Here is a 27,726-nt window from a genome sequence, read left to right as displayed (position 1 = left end):
CAGGGGGATTTGCATTAGGGTTGTCAAGCAGTACCTGGTTCTCCTGTAGTTATTTATTTATTTGGCTACACGCTGTCACTTTGTGACTAATTTGTAGTTTTCCTCTCAGCCGCTTCTCTCTCTAATCAAGTAAAACACAGGGCTTGATGGACTGCTCCGTTAGCCTTGTCTGACGCTGGGACTCCATTGATTTCGGTAGTTACATGAACAGAAGCAAGTGAACAATGAAACCCAAAGAGTCGGGGGCTGGTAGAACCTGATCAAACCCTGCTAAAGACAGTGTGTGAGAGGTGAGAGTGAAGGAGGTGATCAATGAGTTTGGGACCACACCTTTAGAGAGAAACCTAACAGCTGGATTCTGGGCCTGATACACTGCTCTGTTGCTTTAGTTTTACATCAGTGTGACACCATTGAAATCAATGAGGCTACACTAGCAGAGAGCTGGAATAATGCAGTCATGAATCAAAGCCTCTGATCTCTGCTATATTGGTGTGTGTCTAGCATGAGTGATTTCAATGGAGGTTTCTCTGGATATACCCCAGCATACCGCAGATCAGAATCTAGCCTAGTGACAAGAATCCACTGGCACTTTCGCTGCTGTAAATCAGGAGTAACGCCGCTGAAGCCAGTGGAGTCATGGGGGCATAAGAGAGGTCAGAATCTGGACACATTCTCTTCTCTCACCAGCGTGACTGCATCGAAGCCAGTGGACTAGCTCCAGACTTACACTGGTGGTGAGCGTAGAAGCAGGTTCCAGGTGTCTTGCTAAATTCTCTTTGGAACTCCATTCTGATACATGCACTGCTTCCTTTCATTTTGATGTAAAAATTACAACCACATGGTACTAGACAGGAACCATTTCTGCCCTGTTCACTCATGCTTTTCATTGTTTTCTTACATGAGACTCTCTGAGAGACGGTGGGAAAATAACAGCCCCATGACTTCAAAGAAAGAAAGCAATTTGTTAGAAATGAACAACTCCATTTGTTCCATAAGCATCAGCTCCTATTAAATCATGATGGCGCTTAATACATGGCAGCTTCAATTTTACCTTCAAAAAGTACTTCAAAACTGTCTCAATGCACCAGTTCTTGCTGAAATCATATTCACCATAGAGGTGAATTGCATTCCATTCCTTAGCCATGCAATGACTCTCTCTCCCCCCCCCCCCCCCAAAAAAAAAAGAAACCCAAAAAGGTGTCTATAAAGCAAGGAACTAACTGCCAATCTCCTTGCAGCAGACTTTATTTGATATGTCTGAGGTTAAAGGAAAGGAACCGGGGGGAGGGGGATGTGGGGATGTTGTTATTTAGGACATTTGCGTTTGTGCCAAGAAGTAAATTCCCTTTCCTAGTGGAAGAGGTGCCAATTCAAATATTTGAACTAAAAGGGTTGATTTCTCATTGACTGGGATTTATAGTTTGCTGGCACACTGCAACAGAGCCAGGCAAGCAAGGTTTATGCAGCCAGTCCTTAGTAGTTTCGGAATGATTAGGGATTTTTGGTTTCGTTCAGAAGGGATAGGCACAAAATTCCAAGTTTTAAGAGTGAACCAGACTGTTAGAACAGGGGTGGGGAAAGGGCCACCGCAGGCTGGATCCAGCCTGCCAAGCAGGTGGATCTGGCACGCGGAAGCCCTTCTGCTCCCCTGTCCCCAGGCCAATTATGGGCTGGGGGCAGAGAAGTATGCAAAGCCTTCTCCGCTCTGCCCCCGCCCTGTGAGCAGGGCAGGGTGCTTCACATGCTCTCCGCGTGCAGGAGAAGGCTTCACATGCTCTCCCACCCCCAGGTCCTGTTTGGTCTAGGGGCAGGGGGTGTGGGAAGTCTCCCACACCAGGGGCATGGGCATCTAGTGGGAACATGGGGGGTGAGGGGGCAAAGGCACTCCCTCACCCCCAGACCAATCATTGTCTGGGGGTGGGGAACCTAGAAATATCTTGGCCCCGCCCCTTCCGCTTGATGCCCCGCCCCTTCCGCTTGATGCCCCGCCCCTTCCACTTGATGTCCTGCCCCTTCCTGTGCAGCCCGGGGCCACTTCAAAAATGTAGATTCAGAGATTTTTGAAGTGGCCCCCGGCAAAAAATTATTTCCCACCCCTGTGTTACAACCTGTATACATGATTGTCAGTCAATATACCAGTGCCACAGAGTGTCGGATTAGACCTTGTACATATTTAATATGGCTCTTAAGATATGTGAGTATTCTGAAAAGTGAATCTACAGTGAGCACATACTGTGTTTCTTTCCATAGGATGCATCTACACTGCACCGTTATTTCGAGATAACTAGCGATATTTCAAAATAACAATGTGAGCATCTACACAACCATTCCGTTATTTTGAAATAATTTTGAAATAATGGATGGCTTATTCCAAAATCTGTAAACCTCATTCCACAAGGAATGACGCCTATTCTGAAATGGCTATTTTGAAATAAGGTGTGTGTTGACGCTCCGCTGCTGCTGTTTTGAAATAGCCCCTCGCCAGGGCCATTCTAAGTTATTCCTCCCCCGGTGCCTCTTGGGGCTCTAAATCGAGATGTCTATATTACGGAAACCTGCCTTGGACTAATTTTGTGGCTTCCCTGCAGTGTAGACGTTCTATTTTGAAATAAGCTATGTCGGAATAACTATTCCAGAATAGTTTATTTTGAAATAAGTGTGCAGTGTAGACGTTCTTATAGTGTGTGATCCAATGCCCAATGAAGGCAGTGGAAATCTTACTTTATACTCTTGCTGACTGTTCTGTGGATAATTATAAATCTCTAGTCCCTAGAGTCTGGTACAGCAGTGCCATTAAAAAAATCATAGAAAAAAGTGTCAATTTTCCATCAATTGTCTCTTCTGCAGTATTGTTCCGACTGAATCCCAATGCCAATAGCACCCAAGAGCAATGACACTGCAGTAAGGAATCCTCCGATAAGCGGTAATGTTTGGGCCATTCCTGTTAGTCGCCGGCACATTATTTGATAACAGATGCTTTGAAATAGTTTGATTTAAACATGACTAATGGGACAATACAACTGTGGCCAGTGCATTATGAAGGGGATTGGATCAGCTCAATGTACTGATGAAAGATGGAGCGTTGTAAGCAGACTGCATATTTCCGAGGAGAGGGATCTTACACAGACTCTTGCTTTACTCTTCCCAGGGCAGCAAGTGCTGCTGCTATAAAAACTACTGACAAGAACTGCAATGAGGCAGCCAGTGCTCTCATTTCTATCCTACTGTGGCTCTCTTAGCATGCAAACCCCAGCTGCTGGGCTTTTTTCTTATTTGTACATCCTAGGGATTTTAAATTTTGATTAATCAGCTAAGCGAGTAGTCGATTGAATTTCCATCAACTACATGATTAGTCGATAAGGGAAGGTGGGGGTGCTAGCCCCACTGCGCCTCTGCCTTTTAAATGTAGTCAGAGTGGTGAGCAGCTCTTACTACATTTAAAAGCAGAGGCGCAGCGGGGAACCTGGGGTGGGCAGGGACTCGAGCAGTCGCTGGGTCCCAATTCCTGGGCCTCTAGGCAAACTGCTTGGGTGGACTTTTCTGAGCGGCATGCAGGGGTGGGGCAAGCCGGGGAGTCTGCCTGAGGCTCCCTGCTGTGCCTGCGGTCCAGATCTGGCCCACAGAGGGTGTTTTGGCCAGGCCTGATCTAAGATTATGTATGCCCAGGTGAAACAGAGCTCCCACTGGCTGATGTCCTGAAATGCCACCTTGCTCAGTGTCTGACCATGAGGGTAAGAGTTAGTTAGTCTCACTATGCAGCCCTACAGCCTGAGCTGCTTGTGAGATGCCTTGTATCTCGGGCAAGAGGTAACTTTGGAGAAACAAACTGACCCATCTTCAGTACACTTCTCAGAGGCTGTTTTATATTCATGGTATTTCGATTGCTTTGGGCTCTGTTGTCTTCAGTACAGGAAGGGCGCTGGGGTTCCCCTGCTTCCCAGCATTGATCTGTAATTAAATATAAATGCCACACTTCACTTGCAGGCAACCAAAGGCCTTTTCAGACCACACTGCGGGTTAGGCATGACCTTCAGATAAAGAAGTGTGTGTGGAAAAACAGAGACATTCTCTGCACTTTGTCATCATACTAAGTAATAGCTCTGCCAAGTATGGTAAATACAATGTTTGAGGCCCGAAAGGCCACAGAGCGTGCGTTTTAATACTTGCTAAGATGAAATTTGCATCTGGTGTGGGTTAGATTCCTCATAGGGAACCTCTAGAGTGATTATTCTCTGCTCTCATTGCACTTTGAGTGCATTTTTCATCAGATCTGCTCATATCTAGACATGCCATTACCAGTGGTGAACCTGCTCAGCATTAGACTTATTATTAAATAGCAAATCAATCCTCCTATGCAGAGTGCAATCCATTTATTGCCAGTCATTACTCAAGGCTGAGGAAGTCATAAACAAATGAGTGTGCTGGAAGCATTTAACATTTCACACCCACCATACCAATCCAGACCCTTCCCCTTACACCAGGCACTGTTTGTGGATTGATCCTACTCTCAATCATTGGGGCTTGGTGGTTCTTTAGACTGGATCCTGCAGGTGCAGGTTTACCCCTGCAGTCTCTGGAGCTCTGTGCAGGTGCAGACAATTGCAAGAGGACTAGGGGTAAATAGAACTTTCTTGTTTCTTATTTCTGGAGGGAAGCAGCAGGTGTTAGTGATCAAATAATGGTGTTTGGGACTCCCTAGTTACTTATTCTTCCTGCTTCTGCTGTTGACTTGTCCTAAGGAAGGCACTCACAGTCTGATTTTCAGTCTGGTGAACACCCACAAAGCCATTTGAAAACTACTAGATCTGCAGGCATCTAGCATATTTAGGGTTGCCAGCAAGAGTGCCTGAACCCCACCCATGCTCCACCTCTTCCCTTCAGGACCCACCCCTGTTCACTCCTCTTCCCGCCATCAATCTCTGCTTTTCTCCCATCCCTCCTCTGCTCAAGTCAGCAGGAATTTACCTGCAGAGCCAGGGCTAGGAGCTGCAGTGACCTGTCCCAGGCAGAAAGCAGCCTGGCTAGTAAGGGCTGCTGTAGATGAAGACCCAGCTACTCGCTGCCCATTTTATCTGTACTTAGGGTGTCCGGTCAGTAGATCTGACCAGACACTGTTGAGTCCCCTTTTTAACCAGATTTTTCAATTGAAAACCAGACACCTGGCAACCCTAAATTGGAAAGACAGTTCCTCTGCATCTCTTTCATTGTAGTAAGGCACACAGTGTTGCTGATTTCCTAATGTAGACATGTTGGGGTGTTTGATGCAGCAAAGTTTGCCACTTCTTTCCTGCTGCCTCGCCTTGTTCATCACCTACCACTATTTCCACCCACCTGCCATTTGTTGGTGTTTATTTTTAGAACCTGCTTTTCAATTTGTTTAGGTTGTATTGCCTGGAAATAAAGCAGAGCCTGCACCTTGTAATATACAGGCACCTAGTTTCTCATTACCTTATTAGCACAAGGATCTAGGGACAGCCACGCAAGTAAAATAATACTCTGCCGTACTATAAACAAAGCCACTAGTAAGCCAGCTCATTGACAGTGCATCTGCCAATGCTGTCTGGCTAGTTTTCCTTCACTTCCCCTTTAAAGAACATTTTGAAACATAATTGCTCATTAAGAGCATTTATTAAATGTCCACCAGATATTTTAATTGTACTAGGAGCAAATGCTGCATAAACAAATGTATAATGTCTTCCTTAGCCTTAGCATTCCAACAGCTGTCACTGTCTGAGTGCACTCCAGCAAGCCTGATCTCTGGTCCCAGCAAAAGTAATGTACACAATGATGGCTGTGTGTGTGCTACTTTTAGCTAATATGATGGTCCTTACAGTATAAGTAGCAGTTAAATGTAGGGTTAAACGTCTATATTGTGGAGTTTTTCCAAGAAACCAGAGGTAAAAACTCCAGAAAAACTCCACCGTGTCCAAGAAATGCGTTTGCTCTTCCGCTTTTTTTTTGTGGAAGAGCAACTGTGCTCTTTTGGGGAGCCCTGTATACCTCGTTCTACGAGAGAGAAGGGCTTTACCGAAAGAGGAGCCTTTTCCTCCATTTGGCCCTGTCTAGACGGGGCCAAATGGCAGAAAAGCCTCTTCCAGAAAAGCGATCGGAAAAAGCTATGCAAATTGTGAAGTGCAATTTGCGTAGCTTTTTCCGAAAAAAACCTATAGGGTAGACCTAGCCTGAATCTTTTGTTCAAAGCACTTTTTATTCACTGTTGCTGCTAATAAGTGAGTAAAACAGACATTTAAAATATTTCATCATAATTTATATAACTTTGTCCTGTGTTATTTAGCAACTCAGAAATGATTATTTTTTCAGTAGCTTTCTAAAATAACCAATTTTGTACCATAGTCTGGAACTGTCACATTTCTGCTTTTTATGAAGTTGATCTTCACCCATCATTTTGAAGCATTTCTTTGGAAGGGAATAAAAAGTGACTAAAAATTGGACCCAACAAATTGAGCTGTTAGGCAAGGTTTAATTAGTTTTTTTAATGGCTTTGTTTCTTAGTTTTACTGAAAAATCTAATAAATTAGCAACAAAAGTGCATCCACCCTGAATTCCTCGATGTTCAGATTTCACTGCCTACCTCTAACAAATAGTCTCTCCAGCCTGGCACTGAAATCTGTTTACTAGGCATATAGTTTGCCCTCTATCATTTGTCTGTAGAAGTTTGTTATTGTAGGGCTGATCATTGCATGCATGGATCCCAGCAGCTCTCCGTCCCTCTTCTGCATCTTTAGGAGATGAGCGACAGCTGTACGCCCCTTACAGTATACAGTATAGGTTTCTGAGGAGCAGAGGCAGGTGCAGCCAACAAGACTGATCCTCTTCCCAAATCACCCTGCTGGTGCTGAGTGTAGCATGGCCCCCAGTGCTTCTGGAGCAAGACCCAGAACCACTGCATGGCCCATTAACAGGATGTAGCACAGGATAGTGACTTCTTCACTTATATCCAATCTACAGTCCTTGCTCTGATCCCCTAATAAAAACCCATTGCTGCTCTGTGGGAAAGCTTACTGTCTGTCTGTCGCTTCACCTGCTTCTGCATTATAGTGGCATATGCTGCATGGATGGTTTACAGTCAATGCAGATGTTTGGGTGCTGGGAGAGCTAGATTCTAGTCCAAGCAATCCCATTAACTTCTTGTATGACTTTGGGCACATCACTTATCTCTCACAACTTCACCTTTCCCCTGTACAAAATAGGGACATTAATACTTTATTGCTCCTCAGGGAGGGATGCAAAGTTCACATCTGTAGTATTAAGTCCAATTCTGGGGGCCCTGTTACAGAAAGGATGTGGACACGTTGGAGAGAGTCCAGCAAAGGGAAACAAAAATGATTAGGTGACTGGAGCACATGACTTACAAGGAGAGGCTGGGGGATTCAGGCTTATTTAGTCTACAGAAGAGAAGAATGATGGGGGATTTGATAGCAGCCTTTAACTACCTGAAGAGGGGTTGCAAAGAGGATGGAGAGAGGATATTCACAGTGGTGACAGATGACAGAATGAGGAGTAATGGTCTCAAGTTGCAGTGGGAGAGGTCTAGGTTGGATATTAGGAAAAACGATATCACCAGGAGGGTGGTGAAGCACGGGAATGGGTTACCTAGGGAAGTGGTAGAATCTCCATCCCTAGAAGTTTTTAGGGCTCGGCTTGACAGAGCCCTGGCTGGGATGATTTATTGGGATTGGCTCTGTTTTTAGCAGCGGGCTGGACTTAGCAACCTCCTGAGGTGTCTTCCAACCGTGTGATTTTATGGTTCTAATGTACACAGTCATTTGAGATGGACGGAAGGTACCATATACTAGTACAGGCACTTTATTGTGCCTTCAGAGTTCAAGTCATCTAGGAAGAAAGTGTCTCTGCCTGATGAATGAAAACATGAAGGGTCAGATTCTCAACTAGTGTAGATCAGCATAACTCCATTGACTACAGTGGAGCTGCATCAATATACACTAACTGAAAATCTGGCCCCATATGCTCTTACTGGATGTCTTCTTTGTGACATAACTTCCGTGGGTAATAAGCAGGAGTAAGCTGTCAGAGAAGGGGTAAGTGGACGAAGCGGTACGGAACAGCTTGGTGTGTCTGGAATCCCAGTGACTGGGAATAAATAAACACAGATACCACATACAACGCTCACCATTTTTAAAAGTGGTCATTAGCCAACAGTTATCATACCGGGGCCCTTATAGGGAGAATGATATCTGAATAGGGTGTCCCAAGGCATCAGGGCCTTTACATTTTGCCTTGTGCTTAAAACACTTTTGTTTTCATGCACAAAGCACTTCTTCAACTCAGTTTCACTTCAGAGCTGTACCCAGGCTAGGTATCTAGCAGGGGGTACCTTAATTCTCTGATCTGAATCGCCACTTTGGGTTCAAAGCTATTGCTAGCGTCATTTAGTTTGGAGTGCCCGGGCTGTGCCACTCTTGGGAGTTACCACTTTTTTTTTTAAATCTCAGCTTGGGTCATGTTTGTTTTGAAGGATGCTTGTTCTCTGGGCTGGGAGCATGGATGCTGGTGGAACACAACACATCCTTTGTTATCCAGTCCTAACGGCCAGACCGTGCCAGAATATGAACTGCAAACCACTGCTGTTCTCATCTTCTCCCCAGGCTGATCCCATTAATTTATTGGCGTTGTAATTATATTAGTTGGTGAAGTGCTTTGGGACGCTTGGCATAAATAGTGCTTTACAAGTGTAATACGCTGCTGCTGCTGTTCAAAACGCTGCAAAAAAGGCACTTACGCCATAAATTAAATCAACGGACAACAGTGCCGTTACTGATCTCAGCCAGTATGTTGGATCGTTAGCATCTGAGACACATAAGCCTCTCCATTGTCTCTCATTGGAAGTAGCCATCGCTTTACATCTGAATTTGCCTCCCTATCACATGCACTTGCTGCCTTTCCACTTTTTCTTACTGTAATTAATTGGTACCTTTATCAGTACTGCTGATTCATAGGATTAAGGCTGTAGAGAATACGCTTTATGTTTCTGTCACTCCACCTAGCTGGTCCTTTGTCTCCTACCACTGATTTTCACACTTCATTGCATGCCACCCCATGTGCCTGGAACAATCCCCATCTCCGCCTTCTAACTCCCAGCAAAAAATACATACCTTTCTTACCCAGTATTACTGCCCCACCTCAAAACTGGACCACCCAAGTCAGCTTCTGAATCTGGAAACAGTTTTTCCTACGTTTACAAGGCAAAATCTGAAGAGAGAGAGAGTCTTACCTATCAACTCTTTACTGCAACAGAGAAGCAGCCACTGCTTCTTTCATCCCATGAACAGCTGGCTTTGTCAACTTCCCTTTTGTGTGTTTGTTTCCCATTTATTTCAGTTTCCACTTTAAATAAAGTCAGACAGCTGAACTTTCTGGCCCCACTAGTGCATCATGAAACTCTGACTTGTGAAGACTATCTGAGCGCTGATTGCTATTCATATAAAATGGTCTTTTGAAAATGCTGAACATAGGCATGGGGCTTTCTAAATTGGATTATTATATACTAGGCAATAAGGTGCTTACAGAGCAACATGACAAACAACCTTCAAGTCTCTGTGACATACTAAAGCATGCTCCATTTTCATTACAGTGTCACAGCAAATAACAAAAAAAACCCACACACTCAAAAAACAAAACAGACATCATTTTAGGATGTATAAGCAGAAGTGTTGTCAGCAAGACTCAAGAAATAATTTTTGTACTCTACTCTGTGCTGATTAGGCCTCAACTCAAGTATTGTGTCCAGTACTGGGAGCCATATTTCAGGAAAGATGTTAACAAATTGGAGAAAGTACAGAAAAGAGAAAAAACATTATTAAAGGTCTAGAAAACATAGCTAATGAAGAAAGATTGAAAATATATGTGGGTTTAGTCTGGAAAAGAGAAGATTAAGGAGGGGTAAGATAACAATTTTCAAGTACATAAAAGATTGTTTAAAAGAGGAGGAAAATTGTTCTCTTAAGGACAGAACGACCCGCAATGGACTTAAATTGCAGTATGGGAGGTTAAGTTGAACATTAGGAAAAACTTCTAAATGTCAGGGTAGTTAAGCACTGGAATAAATTGCTTAGGCAGGTTGTGGAATCTTCATCACTGGATATTTTTAAGTGCAGATTAGACAAACACTTGTCAGAGATGGTCTAGATAATAGTTAGCTCTGCTGTGAGTGCAGGGGACTGGACTAGATGACCTCTCAAGTTCCTTCTAGTCCTGCCATTCTGCAGTTCTATGAATCTGTGATTATTGTCAAGCCGGGTGTTCAAGGTCATGTAATTGCTTTTCAAAATAATAGATTTTAGGTTTCTTCTTATTTACCAGGTAGTGTTTGAATCTTTAGGTGTCACAGTTTTTATCAGCAACCAAGAATTCAAGAAACTTCTTTTTTAAAAAATAAAAGGTTAAATTCTCATATTCTGGTAGGATTCCAGGAGCTGGGACTTAAAGAAAAACATAAAATATTGTAAGACTTACAATAAAATTGTGAGAGATGGCAACAGCAGCTAATCCAGAGCCCTTGAAATCCATGGGAGTGGCTCAAATGTGCGTTTCTATATATACAAATATCAGAGGGGTAGCCGTGTTAGTCTGTATATACAAAGGAGAGAGTTGTTGATACAAATGGCACTGCTTTGTTCAGTTACAATCTGTATGAGTGTGAAGGAAACTGTATGTATGTAATCAGCTGTTTGCACAGGTGCGTATGGACTTTGGAGGTGCCACTGAGGTTAAGGATGTTAAGGACTAGTCAACTAGTTGACTATCTGATAAGCATTTTCTTATCGGATAGCCTGTCAACTAGTCAATCCCCTCTCATCCCCCGGTGCTGCCTTTATGAGAGAGAGGCAGTAAAGGGGGAAGTTGGGGTACTTCAAAGCAGCAGCACCACACAGCTGAGCCAGGGATCAGCTGTGCTGCACTGCCACTTTGAAACTCCAAGGTGGTGTTTCAAAGGGGCAGCCACCATACAGCTGATCCGCGGCTCAGCTGTGCAGTGCTGCCCCTTTAAATTGCTGAAGCGTGGAGTCCAGCTAACCCTGGGTTCCATGCGGTATTTCCTCAGAACCCAGGGTCAGCTGGGGAAATGCTGCATGGAACTGGGGACTCCCCAGCTGATCCCAGGCTCCCTGCGGCATTTCAGCAGAGCCTGGGGTCAGCTGGAGAATCCCCAGATGATTCCAGGTTCTGCTAAAAAGCTGCACAGAACTGGGATCAGCTGGGGAGTCAGCTGACCTGGGCTCCATGGCTTTGAAATGCACAAGAGCCCACACTGGGGACTCTTGCACATTTCAGATCAGGCACCAGCGTGCTGCCTGGAGTCAGCGGGACTTCTCGCTGGCCCCAGGCTGCTCGTGGAGTTCCACATTCCTCCTTTGAAATGTGCAAGAGCCCTGCATTTTAACATCCCTAGCTGTGGTGACCCTTGGCAGTTTACGTGTTAAAAATTAGTGACTAATGTTTTTCCCACCCTTACTTACCCCCATGTAGCTTTCCAATAAAAGTTCAATGAAAAGATCTGCTTTGCCAGAAAACATTTTTTTGACCAACAATGTGCAGTTAGGCTCAGTTAGTTGTTTTAATAACAAACACCCAAATTATACTTACTCTAAAAACACTTTAAATGCGCTCCGAATCTTATAAATAAACATTGCAACACTCATAGTACTGCTCTGCCAAAGGCTGAACATAACTTGATGTGTTGTATCGCGTTAGTTTAATTGCTGTGTATCTTACATCTCTATTAGCATATGCTGCTATTGCTTGTCTGAATATAATTTTCATTTTTGTAAATTGATCTGCTTGTGGAAAGTGACAGACTAGCAAGTGGTGATTTGTTTCTTTGTTATAACTGCAGCATTTGCTCCCCACTCGAGCTTTAAGGAATGGAGCTTCACTACAGGCATGAGAGCAGCGAAGTACCATCGTTCCTGCCTCAATTTCCCCACCTATAGACCAACATGCAATTTTATGACTATTCAAAGCCACAGAAAGTGTACTAGTGGAACTGGGTACAGAACTCAGATCTCCAGCATCTTACTTCAAGCCATCAGCCACAAACCTTCTTTCCTTAGGCATGAAAACTGATGTCTTCCCATTAATCTATAGAACGAATGAGGCATAGTTCCTCTGCGACGATGGAGGTTTAACTCAGGGCAGAAATTAGGCCCTAATTTTTAAAATCTGGTGATAAATGTCTGTCCGATTGTCATACTTTATGAATCAACTTCCCAGACAATTCTCTCCCTGGCAAGAGTTTTTCCTTGGTAGTACTGATGGCTGAGGGGACTGGTTATGAGATATGGAGACTTTCACTCAAAGATCACATCTGTGAACTAAGTTCAGGTTGGTGATGGTCAAAAGCTATTATCAGATGGCAGCTTGGTGATCTGAAAAATGTCCTAGAAGTCTTAGCCTGTGCTTACTGAGCAACTGTCCAGAACTAAGAAACGTCTTCTGTAATTGACATGAAGGGTATGTCCACACTGCACTTAGACACTTGTGTCTCAAACTAAGCAGAGGGCTGGACTCGATGACCTCCTGAGGGCTCTCCCAACCCTGTGACTCTATGATTCTAATGTACACAGTCGTTTGAGATGAGCTAGATGATTCTATGTTTGGGTTTGAGCTGCAGCCCAAGCTCTGAGACCCCTCCCACTTTGCAAGGTCCCAGATCCCAGGATTTAGCCTGCGCCTGAGAATCTACAACACAATTAAAACACTCCCCTACACTGAGACACCTGGTTTGGGCCGTAATTTGGGCTGGTTTGGTGTAATTGCAGTATAGACCTACCCTAAATGGAACCCCTATTAGCCATCCAAGCAGGCAGGTTAAGTCTTGGACAGTAAAACACCCCCTCATTCCTAAAAACAGGCCTTAAATTCACCTGGAGATGTGCTCTGGTAAATATTTTCAAACCCATGGGAACCTGGTACCTCCCCTGAAGCAGAAGCTTTGAGCCCCATCAACCCCCCCCACCTCGAGGGGGCTAAAATTTTGAACCCCTGCACCCTCCCCAGTGAACGAAAGCCCCAAGAACCTCCACCCTGCCGCTGCCAGAGTCTTGAATGGGGGAGGTTCTGGGATATAATCTCTGAGAATTTAAGCCCTGCCTAAATGTGCTCTTTAAAAGAAGGATGACCTAGTGGTTAAGGCATTGGGCTAGGACACACAAGTCCTGGTTTTAATTCCTCTAGTTTCAATTCCTATGTGGCCCTGGGCAAGTCACTTAGTTTTTCTGTGCCTCAGTTTCCCCATCTGTGAAATGAGGTTAATAGCAGCACCTTATGTCACAGGGATGTCGTAAGGATAAATACATTATCAGACTAGAACAGTGTTTCCCAACCAGTGGTACAAATACCCTTGGGGGTACTTGAGAGAAGTTGGGGGGGGGGTACGTCCACACAACTGAAATTTGGAGAAAACTGAATTTTTGTTTTAAGTTTTACAGCAGTTTATTATTTTTATGCTTTTTACACCCAAAAATTTCATTGCCCACCCAGCTACGATTAAGTTGTTTAAACAAATGTGTTGCAATGGTAGAAAAATATTTTATGTGTCTGAAAACTGTAAGTATTGGGGGTACTTATAATTTTTTAAAGGGGTACTTTATAAAAAAAAAGTTGAGAAACACTGGACTAGAAGGTGCTCAGATACTATGGTAAGTTTTGAAGATGGATAGACAGAAATGAAGAACATGGCGGGGCCGGGGGGGGGGGGGGAGCATGAGGCTCTTATTAGGTAAATCAGTAGACTATTTCATTCTCCCATAGCTGAGGAGCAATTGTCTTGTGGTCAATGCACTGGACTGGGAATCAGGAGAGTTGTATTCTATTCTTGGCTTGATTCATAGATTCCAAGGTCAGGAAGGAACATTCTGATGATTTAATCTGACCTCCTGTGTAACACAGTGCATAGCACTTCATCATAACAATTCCTAGAGCAGATCTTGTAGGAAAACATCCTGTCTTGATTTAAACATTGGCACTGATGGAGAATCCACCACACTCCTTGGTACATTGCCCCAGTAGGTAATGTCGCTCGCTGCCAAAAAACGTACAGCTGATTTCCAGTCTGAATTTGTCTGGTTTGGCCGTTCTGTGCAAGACTGAGGAGCCCATTATTAAATATTTGTTCCCCATGAAGGTATGTGCAGACTGTAATCAAGTCACTCCTTAACTCTCTCGTTGTTAAGTTAAAGAGATTGCACTCCTGAGCTTGTCACTCTAAGGCCTGTTTTCTAACCCCTTTCTCATTCTTGCAGCTCTTTTCTGCAACTCTCTCCAATGTATCGACATTCTTCTTTGGACTATGGACTCCAGAATTGGGCTCACTGTTCCAACAGTGGCTGCACAAGTGCCGCATACAGAAGTAAAATAACCTCTCTGCTTCTGCTCAAGATTCCCCTCTTTATGCACCCCAGGATTGCATTAGTCATTTTGGCCACAAAGTTGCACTGGGTGCTTATGTTCAGCTAATTATCCACCACCATCACCCAAATCTTTTTCAGGGTCACTGTGTTGCATGCTAGAGTCTCCCATCCTGAAATCAGGGCCTACCTTCTTTATTCCGAGGTGATTACGTTTACATTTAGCTGTATTAAAACACATAGGAATGGCTTGCACCCAACTTTCCAAGAGATTCAGATTGTGCTGTGCTAGTGACTGGTCCTTTTCATTATTTCCCGCTCCCTCAATTTTTGTGTCATCTACAAACTTTGTCAGGGATGATTTTATCTTTTTTTCTGGGACATTAATAAAAATGGTAAGTAGCATAGGGCAAACAACTGATACCCGCAGAACCCCACTGGAAATAGACCCACTTGATGTTGGTTGCCTTTTATTAGTGAGCTTTTAACCCATTTAATCTGTGCCATGTGAATTTTATATCATTCTAGATTTTTAATCAAAATGTCATGTGGGACGAAGTCAAAGTATAATACATCAACGCTATTCCCTTTATCAACCAAATTTGTAATCCAATAAAAAAAAGATATCAAGTTAGTTTGACAGGTTCAATTTTTCATAAACCTGGGGTGATTGCTATTAATTATATTACCCTCCTTTAATTCTTCATTAAACAAACCCTGGATTAGCCATTCCATTATCTTGCCTGGGATTGATGTCAGACTGGCAGGCCTATAATTGCCTGTGACATTCTGTTTACCCTTTTTAAATATTAGCCCAACTTTAGCTTTTTTTCCTGTCTTCTGGAACTTCCCCAGTGTGCTAAGACTTATTGAAAATCAACATTAGCAGTCCAGCAAGCTCCTTAGCCAGCTCTTTTTTAAAACTCTTAGGAACAAGTTCTCTGGACCTGCTGATTTTTAAAAAATGACAATAGTGTCTGTTTAACATCCTAAAGCGATAATAGAATAGAAAGAGTGTGATCATTATCATCTGGGTTTGGCTCTTTCTCCCCCTCCCCCCAAAATACAGGCTTTCTTAATGAAAAGAAAATTGTATTCAGTGCAGCACTAACAGCACATGCTCATGGAGATGTAAGACACACCACAATTAAATTCAAGTTATACAATAAGATGACTAACATTCAACCCTTGGCTTCAGCAGAGCACTATTATAATTGTTGCAGTGTTTGTTTATAAAATATCAAGCCCAGTTTAAATGCTGTTGGATTAAATGTCATTTCGATGTTTTTTTATTAAAGCAATTGAGCAAGTCTACATGCAAACATGGGAGGGAGAGATAGCTCAGTGATTTGTGCATTGGCTTTCTAAACTCACAGTTGTGTGCTCAATCCTTGAGGGGGCCATCTGGGACAAATCTGTCAGGGATGGTACTTGGTCCTGCTGTGAGGGCAGGGGACTGGACTCAATGACTTCATAAGGTCCTTTCCAGCTCTTTGAGATAGGTATCTATCCTATTCTAAACATGATAGGTCAGAAAAAATATGTTGCAGGTTTATTTGCCATTCACATGCTTTATGTGCAATGATAGCCTGGTAACACTCCAAAAATCAAACCAGATGTGAAGTAGAAATTGGAAATTAAACTTTTAGAAGTTAAATAACTTTTGCTAAATACTGATTGATTAGTTTGAGGAAGTAGAATGGGCTTGGCGTTAAAAGGAAGGGCTCAGTATCATGAGAGAGAGGTTCTATTCCTCCATCTGTCTTTGAGTCAGATGTAACCAGAGTCAGGTAAATTAATCTCTTTGTGCCTCAGTTTTCCCCATCTGTTCAATCTGGATAATAATTTCACCTCACAGAGGTAGTATGGGGTCTTAATTAAAGGGACCATATCCAGTTGAAAACCATAAATCTGTTTGGCCTGTATCATCATTCAATCAGTTTCCTCTATGGTTAGTGTGGGTTTTTCATACCACAAAAGGGCAGAAAGAAACATAACAGTAGAAAAACATGACTGTAAAATAAGAGAAAATTGCAAGCTGACTCAGGAATAGCACAATAGTTTAATCTGAATATAGTTCACTTTTTAAAGTGATAAAATTCTAAGATGATTGAAGCCTCTTAGGGTGCGTCTATATTGCACCGTTATTTTGAGATAACTAGTGTTATTTCAAAATAACAATGTGAGCATCTACACAGCCATTTCGTTATTTCAAAATTATTTTGAAATAATGGATGGCTTATTCCAAAATCTGTAAACCTCATTCTACGGGGAATAACGCTTGTTCTGAAATTGCTATTTTGAAATAAGACGTGTGCAGATGCTCCACTGCTGCTATTTTGAAATAGCTGTTCACCAGGGCCACTCCCAGTTATTCCTGAAAAATAACTTGACTTTTGCAAAAAACAAACTGATGATGTTTTCTTTTCAAAATATTTGAGACTCACCTGTTGTTCGTTTTGGGGCCATAACTCTTTTTTTTAAATTTGTATGAGTTCTAAATCTTTGTATTTTGAAACATTGTCTAAAACATTATCAAAATGACTTTTGAGATTTTTTTTATTTACCAGAAAATGGTTTCGGTTACCATTTCAATATCATTTTATGTTGTTAAGATTTTTTTAAAAATCAAAAGAAAGGCACACAGTTTCTAGTGAATTTTTTTGTTTGTTTTTAAAAATCACACCATTTTTTGGCATGAAAAGTTTTTTGACCAACAAGAATTTTGCAACAGAAATCACTGTTGAAACACCGAATACTGTTGTCCTATCTTATTTCTTAAATAATACATCGGACATTTTGGAAAAAAAAGCAAAGTAAACAAAAATGGCTATTATTATTTATGGGTACATCTACACTTGCACCCTAGTTCGAACTAGGGATGCAAATGTAGGTGACCGAAATTGCTAATGAAGTGGGGATTTAAATATCCCACACTTCATTAGCATGATCTCGCCAGCGCGTTACTCCGCTCAACAGCTGTTTCGAAAGTGAAAGTGCGTGCCGGGACACATTAGTTCGAACCAAACCCCTTGGTTTGAACTAACGGTACTCCTCAACGGTACTTTCCATCTCTTAGAAAGCATGAGTGATGGACACTACCCAAACTCAGCTTTATTTGCCGGTGTAAGCACTCAGCATCCTGCTGGCATACACCTTCGTAGTCTAATAAACTGAGGGTTTATTATACTAACTTTTTGGAAACGCCAAGCTCTGCTTCCTTCCTCCTTTAGCTCCCCAGGATCTGTTCTGTATAGTCTGCAAGAAAACTGATGATATGCCCTGCAGGCATATTTTGTCCAAAGCCAAACTCCCCTTCTCCCATACCCAGTTTCCTCTTTTGCACTCCTAGGACTTAAGGGATTGCTCTGGAAACCAGTGGAAGAATGGGATGGAAGAAAAGATGCATCATTTTCTCACGAGTGTAACATGTCTGGGTAAAAGTTAACTGGAAATATCCTGTGGGTAATGCAGCCAATTTGTAATTCTCTGCCCTGTAGCACACAGTATTTCACAGCTTCTACCTCCTGAATTGTTTACAGGTTACCTGGTCCATATCCGGCTACACAAAGTGCCGTGTATGAAAGATTCCATTTCACATTTCTGAATCATCCTGTGGTTTCCATGTCGTTGATCTGGGCTCTCAGTATCTCGTAGCATCAGAATGACAATTCATTCCAGGCTATTACTGAACACACATGAGATGGTGGGGATTGGCTTGGTAATGGGTCTGGAACTTTTCACCTCATGGTCGCTGGCTCAAATCCAGGCCCACACGAGTAACAGCTGATAGGAGTCAGGACCTGAGGCCTTCTTGATGATGTGTGTGATGAGTGGGTCGTTTCAGTCCAATTCCTGGTTTCCCAGTGTAGAGGTTTGTTTGCTGCGTAGCGGCAGTGACACTTGTTGGCAGTTAAGAAGCATATTAAGCCCTGTTCTAACCCAATGCAATGTCCACTGACTTTAATGGGAGTCACGGCCACTTACCCTGCAGCTGACCACGGTCTGTGCTCTCCAGGGCTGTCTGACAGCAGCATTGTCCAGTGGACATCAGGCAGTGCAAAGACCAGTTCCAGTCCCACCTCTGTCACTGACTCACTCTGTGGCTTTGGACAAATTGCTTAGCTTAAAATTTTCAAAAAGTGTCTAAGTTCCATTTTCAAAAGTGACTTAGGCCCAGATCCTTCACGTTATTTTGATGCCTAACTCATTGATTTCAATTGGAGTTAGGCACCTAAATGCCTTAGAGGATATGGATCATGGAAGCATAAGTACCATAAACTTTCAGTGTTAGATCCTAAGTGTCTAAGCTACTTTTGAAAATGTGAATCGGGCTCCTAAATCACTTAGCTACACTTCATCTCCGTGTGGCTCAGTGTTACACTGGGGTAATGACATTCTCTTTCTGAAGTTCCTTAAAATCTGTGGATGCAAAGCTCTCTAAGCATTATTTTATTATAGGACATTTCATCTAACCCCCTTTGTACTAATTACAGTAATACAGTTCTGGCCCATGCAAAATTTATAAGGGCTGAATTACACTTCTGAAAACACTAGAAATGTTCATGTAATGGCTCTCACTTTTGGATAGCACCCTCAGGCCTAGCATCCCATTCCATAAAAGGATGTGGATGCTTTAATCTTTGATAATGAGAATGAAAATTAGTGTCAACATTTTTTTCTTTTTCATGGGGCCACTGTGTGTTTTTGGTAACTTTATTATCAGAAAGCAATAACAAGCAACTGGTGTGTTGTTATTTTTTAGTCTGGGAATCTGCTTGCTAGCTGCTTCCCTCTGCATATTTTAAAATTAAATATTTTGGGTTGCTGTTCCCTTTTCAGGTCCTGCCACAATACAAGCTGGCTGGAGCAAGGCTGAGCTCCAGCCTGCTTCTAATCATCCTGAGGATTAGAGCTTGGATGAGTCCAGACTAAATTGTTGTTAACTAGTTTCATTGTTTGGGTACTGACAACCCCAGAAACCTTGTGGAGCTATGGATGTTTCTTGAAGAAAAATATTGTTGCTCTTGCTTCTGAATTATACTAGACCATTAAAAGAGGTTTGAGCATAAGATGAACAGTCATACTTGGAAGATTTACTATTAGATAACTCTGTGTTTCAATACATATGTCCATGAGAAGAGGAGAAGACTGGGGTGTGTCTACCGTAGCTCAATACGCAAATTGTGTATCTTGTTTTGATCTTATTTTGAAAGAGCTTATTCAGCTATTTGGCATCTATGCAGCGCCAAATTTCAAAATAACCCATTATTCCAAAACGTCCCTTACTCCCCGTGGAATGAAGTTTACAGGGACGTCAGAATAGCAAGCCCATTATATTTCAAAAGAACGGGCTTGCTGTGAAGATGCGGGATGGCTATTTTGGGATACTCCGATATCCTGAAGTAGCGTTGCAGCATAGACGTACCCTAGTGATTTCAGCATTGGGATAAAGGGTCTTGAACGCTGGCTTTATTCTTGGCTCTGCTGCTAACTCAGGAGATGATGCTGGGCAAGTTACTAGGCCTCTCTTTGTCTGCCTGTGGAGATAACGCTTTCCTACTTCTCAGGGTATTGCAAAGCTTATTTAATTGATAGTGTGCAGTGCTTTGAGTTGTTTGGATTAAAGAGAATACATAAATGAAAACTCTTCTTGCTATTTATGTGAGGGAATTTATATACCATTCCCTATGATCCCTGCTGATTGATAGGTCTGACTGGGAAATGGGAAGGAACACTGACCTTCAGAACAAATTATTTCCCACTGCTTTCTGCGTGTCCCACTTTTCTAACTTACTGCTGTCCCCATAATGTTGCGCTCCTAGAGATATGAATTCATGGTTTCTAGTTCTACAACACCCCAATATCAAGGCACCCAAAACGAGTGGCCAACAGAATCAGTGAGAATATATAACAGCAGGTTTGAAGACAATATGAAGGGGTTTCCAAGGTCTTTTATATCCTCTGCCATGTGGAAGGAAATCCATTGTTTTTACTGTGGAAAATTACAGCAGCAAGATGGAGTTTGCAGTCACATGGGCAAATCACCTGTCTTAGTGACTTGCAGTCACATGGGCAAGTCACTCCGTACTTTGCAGGTGGAAGCCATTGCCCACAGGCTAGTCTGAACATTCCCCAGGAAGGCTCATCAGACGTGGACAGGCATTTCCCAAGATCCATTGTGAGTCAATTACTTCTCAATGGGCCATCAAACTTACGTAGTCCCTTCAAAATATGCAGGCCAAATGCTTCACTGGTGCTACTCAGAATCAAAGCTATTGAAATACAAGTACATAGCCAATACTCATAACTTCACATACAAAAATAGTACATGCATACAAATAACATGATCATAACCAGCAAATCACAAGCTTTTCATAGACGCCTTGCTTGACCCACTTTGTACAAGATTTGTTGCAAATATATAACAGCAGTTGCAACAGTGATCTAGATGGTCATATTTTAATCAGAAACACCATACTCATCTTGATACCTGGCCTGTGCCCAGACCATGTCTTTGGGCCCTGTGCAGAGCGGAGAGGATTTGGGCCATTGTGAGTTAGTATTTGCACTGAAATGTCAGCTGGGCAGACTGAATCTCACCTTTCTGCGAAACTTTGTTACTGTACATGAAACAAATCACTTTTCAATTAGAGGCTTCCACTGTCTCTTGCTGATTCTTTATCACAAAAGCTCTGCTTTCCCACTGGGAACAGAAGACTGTACCGCCAGGGTGTGGTTCAGTATGTAAGTGGAGGGAGGCTGTGTCAAGAGAGGATGGCTTTCAGTCAAAGAACGGCTTGGCTTGTGTTGCAGGGAGATGCGTGAGGGATAATACTTTGGGGCTTTTCTAATTGAAGTAGCTACCTCACAGAGGGCGAAGTCCATTGGACTGGCACATTCCTGTGCTGGAACAAGCCTGAGCAGACACTTGCATGGTGAGTGATGTCCTGAGACAAATTTATGTTTCTATGAAGGAGCGATGCACTATTTTCATTCTGAGCTTGTCTGGGTTTGGAATGGCATTTGTGTTCAGAGCCAGTGAGGGCTGAGGTTCAGAACTTGGGCTATTCTGAAAAGATTTCTGGTCAGGAGTGTTGGAACAGTGTGTACCGTGGGGGTTTTGAGAGTCCTTGAACCAAATTGTATCCCCTATATATGATGGAAACTGCTTCCAGTAAGGAGGTGCAGCAGCACCCAAATTCCATCACAAATACAGTACCAATAATCTCTTGAGATCAGCTGTCTAGTGAGATTTTAGCCGTCTTGGGCGGCAACCAATGAGAGTCCATAAAGTAGAGCCTTCTCTTTCACCCCACCTGGGTGAAAACTGAGGTGGGGGGGGAGAATGGGTATGTCCCTGAAATGGTGGGTTTAAAGTTCTGATCCAGCTTCATCAAAATGTGGGGTCAATGCTGTAAAATGGGGAAAATCCATGTCCAAAGCAGTTGTACAAGGGACCAAGTCGGCTGGTGTTTTGGGCTGTTGCTACCTACATGACAACAGAGCTACATGCTGTATCAGCTGTTTTCAAACTGTGGGTCATGACACCCTTTTATTGGGGTTGCCGGGGCCAGCATTAGACTCATTGGGACCCATAGCTGAAGCCTGAGTACTTAAACCGGGGGCAGTGGGGCTTGGGCAGTGTATGGCTTCCCCCGCTCAGGGATGGGTAGTAATGCGGTGCAATGAAGTTTGAGAACCTCCGTGCTATATTATTCAGCATCACTATTTAGGTCTATCTCATTTAGCAAGAAAGTACATTGCCACCAGCAGCTCAGGAGCCTGCCCTGCTTATAAAACAGGGGGTGACCACTCCTGAAAATGCCGCTCCTGTTGCCTATGCACGGCCAGTGATGCTGTAGTTGCTCTGCCTGGGACTTTGCCTGCGCTGGTTCCCCACACGCCAGCGTTCCTGGTTGCACGAGCACTCCAGCTGCTCCTTTCAGTCTGCTCAACAGCATGACTGGAGCAACCTCCTTTGGGACTGCTCCATCTCCCTGCAGAGATCAGCAACAGCTTCTGTGCCCCCAGGGGAGGCAAGTCTGACACACGCTGGAGCCTTTGGCTGAGAAATGCTCCGAGGGGACATGCCGAACTAGGAAAGAACTGGCCCCCGAGGGCCTGTCTTCTCCTGACTCTCCTGGCGGGTGGCTTTCTGCCTTCTTGCAGGGTCCCCCTTCTGTCTCCTGACCGGGGAATTATTGGGGAGGAAGGAATGGAAGACACAGAGTCTCACACACTGCTGTGTTAAGGGGCCAGGCTGAGTATGCCTGCCCTGCTTCTCTCTTCTGCTCTGGGCTTTGCCCTCTGCAACCATGCCTACAGCAGGGAAATCAGTCACACACACAGCTTTTGGCTCTCCACCCCCATCTCCTCCCCATGTTGGCCCTTAGCACTCGAGGACAGAATCACTTCCCTGTTTATTTAAACCGTCCCAGCAGCAGTATAGGATGAAGAGACTACGGCAGGGTTTGGAGACCACAAGGCAAACATGGCCATCTAGGTGTGCTCTGCCATTTCACAAAGTGCCAGGCCACTTGGCCCTGGAGACAGGACCATGCTGGGCCTTCTGAGCGTGAAATGGGCCATCTCGCTGATCATGCTCTTCCATAGCATTTTTCATCCGTTGTCTGCAAGCTCTTTGCCCTGGAGACAGCACTGTTCTTGCCATTGGACACATGGGGTATCTGAGGTATGGAGCCGTGAAATGACCCTGCAGAGGTGGGAATTAAATCAAGCTCTCTTGGCTAGTCCTGTTATAGGATCCTAATCAGAACGATGCCAAAGAAATCAACCTTTGTTCAAACCCAGTCACTCTTCAAAGCAGAGGTGGGGAAGCTTTTGGGGGTCAGGGGGCCGCTGACCCACAGAAAAATCAGTTGGGAACTGCACAGAAGTGAGAAGCAAAACAAAAACAACAACAAAAATCCTCACTGGCATGTCCCACGACTGAGAAGGAGAAAAATACTCCCCACATTCCACTCACACATCAGAGCCTAGTGAGGCTCGGGCCAATGTTCCTTCTTAATTTTTTCCATCCATGTGTGGAATAAATTTTGTCATGTGCACTGAGGCATATGCAGATGTGCACTACCAATAGAAACATATGCTGCCAGCTGTGAGTACTGTCGGCACTCTGCCAATCAGCTGGGCAGCACCCGAATCTTTCCTGGGTGGCCATCTAAGTGCTCATCTTAGAGGGAACACTGGCCCAGGCTAGTAGATTTTGGGTTCTCCAGCCCTGTGGGCTCTTTGATACTAGGGAGGGAACCCTGACCCTGGGGGGGCCGAATCCAGGCAACCAGTGGGCCACATCCAGCCCATAGACCTTAGGTTCCCTGCCCCTGCTTTAAAGGATCAGTGCTATCTTGGAGACACTACCGAACAAAAATTAAATCCCTGCTCTAAGTGAAAAACTGCACTCAGCCTGAGTTGCAAGCAGCACCCCTGTAGTATAAGACAAATGCAGAAAATGTCTGTAAAAGCCCCCGATTCTCATATTTTCCTCACATCAGAACAGTGCTATTTCTGGAAAGCATTTCCCACTAGAGTCACTGTGAAACGCTTGACAACAGCTCCTGCTCAGGGGTTACCTTGCAGGAGAAAAATCTAGTCCTCAAAGGGAAATGGTGAGAAGCGAAATGTGGAAGCTTCTTCACTAAGAAAAGGAAAAACACCCTCCAGTATTGTACAGCAATCACCCCAAATGCTACAGATAAACTGTCATGGTTTGGACCACTTTTCACATAGGCTTAGATTCAGGGTGTCCTAGATGTCCCAATGCAAGGGGCTTTGTCTTCTATAGGAGCCTCTTACCCAGGGGTGGGCAAAGGGGCCTCCGTGAGCTTGATCCGGCCTGCCAAGCAGGTTGATCCAGCCCACTGAGGCCCTGCTGCTCCCCCGCCTCCAGACCAATTAAGGGCTGGGGGCGGGGGAGCATGCAAACTTCCTCCCGCCCTGTGAACAGCACGCAGAGCTTTGAAACACCATGTGCTCCTCGCGGGGCGGGAGGAGACGTCACGCGCTCCCCGTGCCCCCACCCTGCGAGGCGCACACAGCACTTCCAAGTGCCGTACGTTCACGCAGAGCGGGAGCAGAGCGAGCGGAAGCTTCGCACGCTACCCCGCCCCCAGGCCAATCAGGGTCTGGGGGCCGGGGAGCTGCATGAAGCTCCCTTCACCTTGTCCCGGCCCTACAAGGAGTGCGCGGCACTTCAAAGTGCCACGTGCTGCTCACAGGGCAGGAGGCTTCCTGCGCTTCCCCCGCCCCCTGGCCAAGCAGGTGCCTAATGGGTGCCTAGTGGGAAGGTGGGGGGCAAAGGGGCTCCCCCACCTCCAGAACATTATGGTCTGGGGGTGGAGAAGCCCAGAAGCATTCTGGCCCCGCCCCTTCTGAATTAGGCCCCGCCCCTTCCGGCCAGGCCTGGGGCCACTTCAAAAAATTTTTAAGTGGTCCCCGGCCAAAAAAGATTGCCCACCCCTGCTCTTACCGCTTGCTTCTCCTCTTCCCCTCCAATTTTTCACACTTGCTACCTGGTCACCCTAGCTTAGATCTGTCCTGTATAGAGTCTGCACTGATTTTAACTGTTTCGCTTAGGGGCGTGATTTTATATGGTCTTGTTATACCATTACAGCCCCCCAGGGTGGGTACAGTTATACTGGTGTAAAGCCAACAGCCTGGATCATCAGCAGGTGGGATTGAACCTGGGACTTTAGGGGCAAAAGAAATGAGCCTCTCCTGCATGAGCTAAAAGCCCGCTAGGTCTTAACTACGGCTGTGAAGCAAATGCCACTCTCCCTTTTTCAGTGGTGTCAGGGCTGCTGGGTTATGCTGGCATAAGGGTGTCTTTCCCCCTTATAATTGATCCCCCTCTATGTACAGGAACAGCTAGGTTGGTCTAAGACCTGCAGCCACACTTGCATGCTTGGACCTTTTATACCGGTGGTACAACAACAGTGTGCAGACAAGCCTTTTGACAGGATATAGCCCCACGATGCTGCATCTTTCAATCAGACTGGTGCCGATTTCTCAGCAAACTCAGGGCCTCTTGACTGTAGGATTTCTTTGAGTTTTTCTTATGCTCTTTGATTTGTTCCCTCCTCTTCCTTTTCCTTAGGAATATTTTCCCCAACTCAGCATAGCTCCTTCCTGCTGCTAGCATAATTCAAGACATAACTTTGCCTTGACAGCATATGCCGGAAAGGAAATTGAAAGATTAACAAGTCCAGGCTGCTTCTCCCCACCCCCTTCTCCTGATGATGATTATTATTTAAAGGTATGCGTGGATTAGGCATGGTAGGGAAATCCACTCACACCCCTGCCAATACTGCCTATCTTTCATCTCATTTTCCAGGTTTGGTATTAGTCATAAACCCAGATGCTAGAAGGCAGAACTCAGCAAATGAATATACTTGCATGCTGCTTGCAAGGGTTCATATGTTTCACATGACCCAGCGTCAGTGGCTGATCCTTTCCCCACTTCCCTCCCCCCCCCCCCCCCCGCTTTTGCCCTCTCTCACACATACACACACAGAGCCAGCTTCCTTTCATTCAAAGTGTGTTTTCACCGGCACGTGAGCTATTGATGGGAAAAGCTCGAGAAAGAAGCACAGCCTGCAGAAAGGGCTCTTGCTTTGCAGCGGCTCCCATGCTGTTCTGGGGGCATGTTCCGCATGTGTGAAATCTCCTTGCAAGCAGGTTTTGGTTTGGTGTGTGTGTTTTCTCCCCCACTCGCTCGCTAAGCTGCTGAGGATGGAGATTGCTGTGGTTTGCTCTGGATCGCCGCCAGTGTCTATCTAAGAGACCGTTAGCCGGGAGATGGGATGTGGTAGCATTGTGGAACTCCTTGCAGACACACACACAGAGGGGAGGGGAGAGGAGAGGAGAAAAGGGCTGTGCCTGATTCCTAGCAGACCACACAGAGGAGGAGGGACAGGGAAATGGATGCTGCTTGTTAGGCCAAAGGCCTGCTTAATCTGGATTTAATGGGATGCTTTTTTCTCTGGACAATCTGGTTGAAATCTGAAGTGCTGCTGCTGCCGCTGAGGTGAAAAAATAACAGAAAGGTAACGTGTGCCTTTGTTTTCAGATAGGGATTTCGGTGGGGCCAAGGTTTATGCTGCATATTTAAAATGCTGCGGGAAGAACAGCTCAAACTAGATCTTTTATCTCTTAGAAACAAATCTCTATATAAGATACAAGGGCTTCCCCTCCCCCCCCCCCCCGATTTTCAATGGAGAGACAGAAATGTGTGTGTGTGGGGGGGGGGGCTTTAAAATGGATAAATGTGGTGTCCAAGAAGCAGAGGTGCTAGCAGTGTGAATTCATTGGGGGTGGGGAGTAAAGATTTGGGAGGTGGAGATGAGTGAATTCAGACAAATCTGGATGCATGCTTCCATTGACTGCTAAGATGGACTGTTCTTTCTACATTCCAAATGGCTGCAGCAAGTTAAATGCAGAGCTGGGGGGGGCCCTACAAAAGCAAAGCCCCTGAAATATTTTTCACTTCAAACACGCTGCTGGTCCTAGATTGCAGCAGGAAAGTTGCTACATATAAAGTCTAGCAATGGCAAATAAATGGCCCTCTTTCTAATCTTTCTCTGTGGGCATAAATCTACATGCACTGCAAATGTAAGACTGCTTTTCCGGCTGCATTTTTAGCCTGTTTGCTGCTGGGGAAGAATTAGAAAAGTAGACTGGAGCATCTATGCAACATTTCCAGGAGAGACGATTCTAATAATAGCTCTGGCACTGGTTTAGTAATACACATCTAGCAATACATGCTAATGATCTAGCAGTACTTGCTCAGAGAGAACCCAGGTTGTGGGGAAATGTGAACCGCAGCCTTTAAAGCATCCTAAACAAAGTAAAAATAGCTGCACTTAAATTTTTTTAAAGTGGAAAGGGAAGTATTTTGTGTGTGTGCTCTGTATGGCACTTACTGGCTCACTATGGAGTTTATAGTTACAGCACACATGCATTTTCCTAAAGCTACAGAGCTTTATTCTGCTTTACCCTTGTGCCAGTTTTATACCAGAGTAAGTCCACTGATTTCAACTCACTTCTTCTGGATTTATACCCCTCTGATTTTGTGAACAGCTCTGAGAGTGTGTAGTGCAGGGAACTGGGAGCTCTGGTTTGTGTGACCATGCCGTTTTCCCTGCCGAAACCTGAATCCCTGGCACCGACAAGATCTTGATGGAGCTAAACTAGTAGATTGATTCTTTTTTGCTTTCTGGGGATGGCAGAGGGCCCACAAGGAAGGCTGTTGCGTGAATAGCTGACTGCACACTATTTGAACCCATTGCTTGTTGCTGACCCTGGCAACGTTATTATG

At 44.4% G+C, this 27,726-nt stretch overlaps 1 protein-coding gene across 11 annotated transcripts in view; it reads left to right on the top strand.

The window, feature by feature from the left end:
- The window catches only part of FRMD4A (FERM domain containing 4A), a 567,858-nt gene that overhangs the window by 305,343 nt on the left and 234,789 nt on the right, over positions 1–27,726 (top strand). The window contains exon 1 of one of the 11 annotated variants that reach the window (XM_075926052.1): positions 25,973–26,455. The exons of the other annotated variants lie outside the window; for them this stretch is intronic. The gene's annotated coding sequence lies outside the window, so the exon portion shown is untranslated. Of the gene's footprint in view, positions 1–25,972; positions 26,456–27,726 lie in introns of those variants that run through there. 11 annotated transcript variants of the gene reach the window in all.

Source organism: Pelodiscus sinensis, chromosome 1 (assembly GCF_049634645.1).
Source record: "Pelodiscus sinensis isolate JC-2024 chromosome 1, ASM4963464v1, whole genome shotgun sequence".
Lineage (NCBI taxonomy): Eukaryota > Metazoa > Chordata > Testudines > Trionychidae > Pelodiscus > Pelodiscus sinensis.
This window is presented reverse-complemented; position numbering and strand designations above follow the sequence as displayed.